The sequence below is a fragment of the Dermacentor silvarum genome, chromosome 10 (assembly GCF_013339745.2).
Source record: "Dermacentor silvarum isolate Dsil-2018 chromosome 10, BIME_Dsil_1.4, whole genome shotgun sequence".
In the NCBI taxonomy this organism is placed as follows: Eukaryota; Metazoa; Arthropoda; class Arachnida; order Ixodida; family Ixodidae; genus Dermacentor; species Dermacentor silvarum.
The window spans coordinates 11,431,521-11,437,599 of NC_051163.1; the positions used below are offsets into that span (position 1 = coordinate 11,431,521).

The 6,079-nt window shown below is 43.5% G+C and overlaps 1 long non-coding RNA gene across 1 annotated transcript in view; it reads left to right on the forward strand.

Moving 5' to 3' along the window:
- LOC125940989 (uncharacterized) overlaps positions 1–5,778 on the forward strand; it is a 54,644-nt gene extending 48,866 nt beyond the window's left edge. Inside the window, exon 4 of the long non-coding RNA XR_007464139.1 lies at positions 5,058–5,778. This is a non-coding gene — a long non-coding RNA (uncharacterized LOC125940989). The remainder of the gene's footprint in view (positions 1–5,057) is intronic.
- Positions 5,779–6,079: the final 301 nt, after the last annotated feature.

Consider the following 6,079-nt stretch of genomic DNA (forward strand, 5'->3'; position numbering starts at 1 on the left):
CCTACTTCTGTGCGTGATTTCGGACTCATTTGTGTGCTTTCACTAGTTCACGGAACTGTGTATCTCTTGGTGTCATTTTACTCTCTTCTGCGACTTCTCTTACTGGCGTGCAGAACTGCGTAAATGTTAGGGATATTCGACTTGGGTGTTTTTCAGTGCTTTTCGTGGCTTTAGTTTAGTTTGGCGCAGTATAAAGACGCCAACCTCACCTAATTTCATATATATATTACTCCCGAATTGTATCCACCCTTTACTTCCCCAGGGTATAGATTACTCATTGACTTTGTCTAGTCTTTTCCATGAAAAACTATTTGTATATGCCTCGATTCCCAACTTCGGGAGGTTAGTGGCGCCCCTCGCGAAGCTGGCACTAAGCCACAACTCTCCATGGTAGGCTTACTGCGTAGGCGAAGGCTCAGTGATCTCCAATCTGTGATACTGTCAGCAAGCCAAAGAAGCTTATGCCACATCTCACTCTCGATTACTGCATACGCCAAGCCTAGGCGGATTGCCGGAAGTGGGACCAAACCTTGTACTTGGAGAAATAGCTTGCGGCTAGGAGAAAATCTGTGCAGCGTTCGCGGTTAGGTAATCCAGCCTCCACTTGTTCGCTTCAGGGGCCGTTGGGCGAAGTGGAACGCTCCACAGGAGAAGCAAGAATCAGTGATTTGCATAAGAACAGCGTGAGGGCCACTGCAATCCTGATATCCTAATTGCCTGTAAATAGGCAATTAGGATATGTGTTTGTTGTGACGTACAATAGGGGGGCGGGGGGAGCTTTGTTGAGCTTCCTGAGATTATTTGCCTATGCTTTTTATGTGCTGTGACACACTGTCTGGTTACTCCAACTTTCTGTGATAGTGCATGAGCGTGATACAACATTTATTTAGCTTTTTATTTGATCGGTGTTTGTTTGTCTGGTTGTCTGGTTGTTTGTTTGTTTCTTTGTTTCTTTGCTTGTTTGTTTTTGTTTGGGGCAGTTTAAGTTTTATATGTTCTGTTTGGCTAGGCGAGAACGAGCAGCCGGCATCACTCATGTTGCCGGCTACCGTTCGTAGCCGTACACGACTGGTACATGACATGCAGCTAGTAGACTTTTTATTTAGGCTACCATTTTTTTAGAAAAATTATTCAATATTTCCAAATTAAAATACTGAGACATTAAAATACCAACTGTGTATTTCAACAAAACAAATATTACAATGACGTAAGCTGCAGCTTTTGAGGCATCTAAAGTGGACAAAATTGATGTATTGTATCGCTGCTCTGAATATACCCCGAATGTGTGACTAAAACGTCTGCAAAACTCCCCCTAAACATTGTAATGGTTTAACGTATTCAGTAAACTAACTTATTTCATTTGTCCACTTCAGATGTTCTAAGAAATGCAGTTTACGAAGATGCTATCTCTGGTTTTGATAGAGAGTTAGGGCTTTTAGACCTAATGCTTCACCTTATCTTTTAAGAATGTTTTTTTTTTTTTTGATAATTGCGGCCCTAAATCATAATGCTGCTGAAACAGTGGGTAAGATGCAACTTTCTCTCCAAAATTAAAGAAATTTTGTTCAAATCACTTCAGCGGTGGTCTACGATGACAGCATTTCTGCGCTATAACATGCTTTGGATAGATAAATTTTAGCTGGGCCAGTGGTAAAGTTTCCTTAAGAAAGCATGCTCCCACTCAAAAGATATCATTTGTCCATTACCTGGCGGATAACACGTGAACAATACTAAAATTATACCAATATTAGTCAATTATTTCTCAGCAGAGAATAGCATAAGGGTCAAACGCACACTTCTACCCAGGTTATGCACGAACACTTACGACGAATGAACGTTGCCGGGCGCAGACATGGCTCGCAGGAAAACCATATTGATCTCCTCCTGCGCTTTCTAGAAGAGGGAGACTTGATCAAATATTTTATGAAGGACGCGCCCTATTGCTAATACTAATGAAACTAATCATATTTCCTTTTACCTCTTCCACCGCACATGACAGTTGTCTACGCTGATTGCCGAAACATGGTCGATACGTTCTTGGTTGTAGCATTTTTCTGGCCTCTTACACTCTGGAACGGTGGCCCCGTTTAGTTTCCATAAGGTTATGGTTTGGTGCCCATTAGCTTTCAGTTTTCTAAGCTTGCTCTCCGAGTTGTTCCGTCCAAAACCTGCAACAGTGCACCGTTGTCGACAGCTGTGTGTCGTCGCTGAACAGGCTCACTTCGTGTGTTTCGAACTGTTCGCTTCGATTGTTTCAGCTTAGCGGGTTTCGAATAGTTTGTTGGCTTTCTACACCCCCTCAAATAAGGTTTTGTGCGAGAGTTCTTTTTTTGTGCCTGATGTGTAGCGCAACCGCAATCGTGATCGCAGGTTACTTTTCCCAGGATCATGCGTTGTTTCCCCGTGTTCCCTTTAAGAAACATACCAACGGAGTTGTGCATACTGCAAATGAAATCATTACAACATAAAATTACGTAATATGAAGGAGCCGTTAAGACTGACGTGCCCGTCACGAGAAACACAAGCGAGAGGAACAGCTTATACAGCAATCGCCCAGTGGTACTGCTGTAACCACAAGAACAAAAAAGATTCTATGTTAGTGTGCACGTTCAACATTCTCGTAGCAACATTAACGATCGCGTATGCGTTCGCTCGTGGTTCAGTGCAATATCGCTATGTCCCCTGATGGCGCGAATGACCTCAAAAATACTAAAGGGCTTCGCGCTGGAGGGGAAGAAAATAAGTAAAAGATAAAGAACAAACCAGCGAGCATTTGTGCGCTAGTGCCATGCACAGTTGGTATTTTTGGGCAAGCACGTTTTATTTCTCCCGCGCTAGTGATCTTTCGATCGGGTGGCGCTACCTCCGGAGTCTGGATCGAAACATCGCGGCGTCTTGGCTGGGCGCCGAAGAGATAGAGGAACATTTGATTGCTGTCATTTGCATCGATCGTTCATCTGCGATCCGTAGCCACAAACGCGATGTCGCGGGTAAAATAACGTATCTAAAAAAAGAAAGTGGAATTAGCGCACGGTGCTTGAGCAAAAGCAGGCATATCGGTCGTTCTGGATACTTAACCCACGGGTAGGGTTTTGTCAAACTGCCCACAGGAATAGATAGCGCTCTTTCATGTACATCATTGCTGTAGGAAATGCGGGCTTCGGGTCGGTATGACTCTTGGAGAGTAAGGACAGCTAGAATACTTGTCTTCCGGGATGTTGCTGTTACTGTATCGTTAGTTTTATGTTTTGGGGGGAATTTGACCTAGAATGAGGTCTGTTGGTCCATGCATAACCATTTTCCCGCCAACTTGGGTCCATGTTATAATGGGTGAAGCATCGGGCAGCTGTTCTGAGGGAACGAGGAGGAGGAGGAATAAACCTTTATTGTAGAACCAGCATTTTATGATGGCTGGGCCTAAGCCTCCCATGAGGGGAGATTCGAAACAAATCGTTAGACCAACTTGGGCCACTGGATATGTAACACTGCGTACGGACCGCTCTTCGGGGAATCTCTTTAAGATCTCTTTATCTTATCTCTTCAAACCTTAAGCCGGATTGTGCTTGGGTGGATTAGGAAACCGCGCCGAAAGGAAAGTAGCGTACATATATATAAGAGGGCGAGGTCACGTGTTATGTCAGCTGTTATGTCAACACTTCCACGAAGCGAGAGCTCCTTGCGTGTATTTATAGAAGTAGCATTGCCTACGGGGACATTTGGTGCTTTTTTTCTTCGAAGAAGGAAAGTTGAGAAGACCAAAACTTTCGTAATAATGTAGACGGCTCTTTTACGTAGTAGCTATATTTTTGTAAGATATAACCGCGAGAGCTATAGTTGCTGAGCGCGAATAGCACGTGCGTTCATTTTCTTTTTCTTAATCTGCAAATTTTCTCTAAATGCGAAGATTGTCAGGAAGGAATTATTGATTGCTGCTGAGGCGACCACTTGCCTTTAAAACCGAGTGTATGCGACAGTCATGGTTCCTTTGACATAAGTCAATTTGTGATAGCTGGAGCTCAGAAAGCTAATTGAATGCTGAAGAAAGCAGGCAAGCTTGCGCACGGGCAAGCGCATTCTGCTTATTGGTGAAACAATGGAAATCAATATTAAACCAATCCATTTCGCCACGACATTTTTCGTAGAGTTTCTGCTACTGTTGCAATTTGTAAATATATGGAAATCACTAAAACTATAAAATCAGGCACGATTGTGGAGTTTTACTGATAACTTCCGATAGTATCGAAAGCAGGTTGCAATTATTTAGCAAATTCTCTGTTTGTTACAGCACTTTTGATGCTGAATTTGTGCCCTAATCCGTGCTACTGTTCTCACAGTCACACCCAGGGCGTTCGGAGCATTCATGCTATCGAATATTTCGGGGGATAAATTGGTAGCAAATGGTTTTTGTGAGCTTCCTCACGGAAAGAAAACGCTCATGTGGTTAAAAGGACCAATTTCGTTGGTGACCGGCTGTGGAGCTTTCCTTCAGAGATATTTAAGCATGCAATTAATCGTTTAATAGGTCAGGATACTAAGAAGCTTAGATAGATAGTGGGGACACTATCTAAAGCGCAATTTTCTATAACGAACGCTCTTATATATGATGCTTCCACGTGCTTCAGTAATCCGGAAAAAGAAGTATGCTGGAAATTCCTGCAAAGCGATTTGTGCAACAGGCAAAATCTAAGCATGAAGTTGTGCGTTCGATTTCTGCCCTCGGTGGCCGCATTTCGATGGGGACGAAATGCAATATCACTCGTGTACTTAAATTTTGGTACACGTTAAAGAACCCCAGATGGTAGAAATTAATCGACCACTATACGTTGGGCCTCATACTGAAATCGTAGTTTGGGCACATAAAACCCTACAATTTAATTTTAACCCGTAATATCTTCGTTCCAATTTAATACTGCTACCTTTGCTCGTGAAAGTTTGGGTGACAGCGCAAAGAGACGACCACAAGAAGGGAGACACGGACACACAGGCGCTGTGTGTCCGTGCTACCTTTGCTCACAAGCGACAATAACGAACTATTATCTTTGCTGTGTCCGTTACAGATGGCCACCTTGTCAGCTTCCTATAGTGATGCCCGCTTTTCCTTCGCTTCTGCCACGTGCCTTGTGTCACGGATTGCCGATAGATTAGCGGCTTGTAACAAGAGCACAGTGCAAAGAAAACATGAGGACGTTTCCAAATACCAGAGTTCGGGCCCTGAACACCGAGTATCGCGCACGAGCGTCTGTGTCGCCCACGAAATAATGAGCACCCGAGACAAGTGACAACAGTTCTCCGACTCCTCTCCCACTGTCGCCTGTCATCTGTTCCTTTCTTCTGCGTTTGCTTGGAGCTCCATCGCAGGCTGTGGTAGCAGAGTGGCCACGTCAAGGCCGCAAGAAAACTGCGTCAACACAGATCGAAATACTTGCTCTGTCGCTGATTGCCCCCACGCACCTACTCAAACAAAAGCCCTTTCGGAGATGAGGAATTCGCAGAGACAGCAGATTTAACTCGAAGGCTCTTGTTGTGGACCTTGGAGTGATCATTTCGGAGAGAAACTGGGACAAGATTCGTGGAATAGTCAAAAGAAACATTTCTTCAACACTATATATGAAGTGACGTTTCTTTATATTGCAGCAACCCTTCACGTATGTTTAGGCAAGTACTAATAACTAGGTGGATTTTTTATATACTTGTTAGGTCTCTCACATTAGGGGTGCTTATACGCAGGGCCTAGTCTTACGCACAGGGATGCTATATTTAGGATCTCTTCGACCGCTCTCTGCCAATTCTTCTTTGTGATTTGACTGGCACACCGAAGAAACAGACCATTCTTGTTTTCTTTCTTTCTTTCTTTCTTTCTTTCTTTCTTTCTTTCTTTCTTTCTTTCTTTCTTTCTTTCTTTCTTTCTTTCTTTCTTTCTTTCTTTCTTTCTTTCTTTCTTCCTTTCTTTCTTTCCTTCTTTGCTTTTCAGATTCACTACAGTTTTCTTCCACTCCACTTTTCCTCCACTGAAATGTCCTTGAGCGCATTTACTCTTGAAACATCCGCACAACAAGGGAGAATTCAGACGTCACGTGTG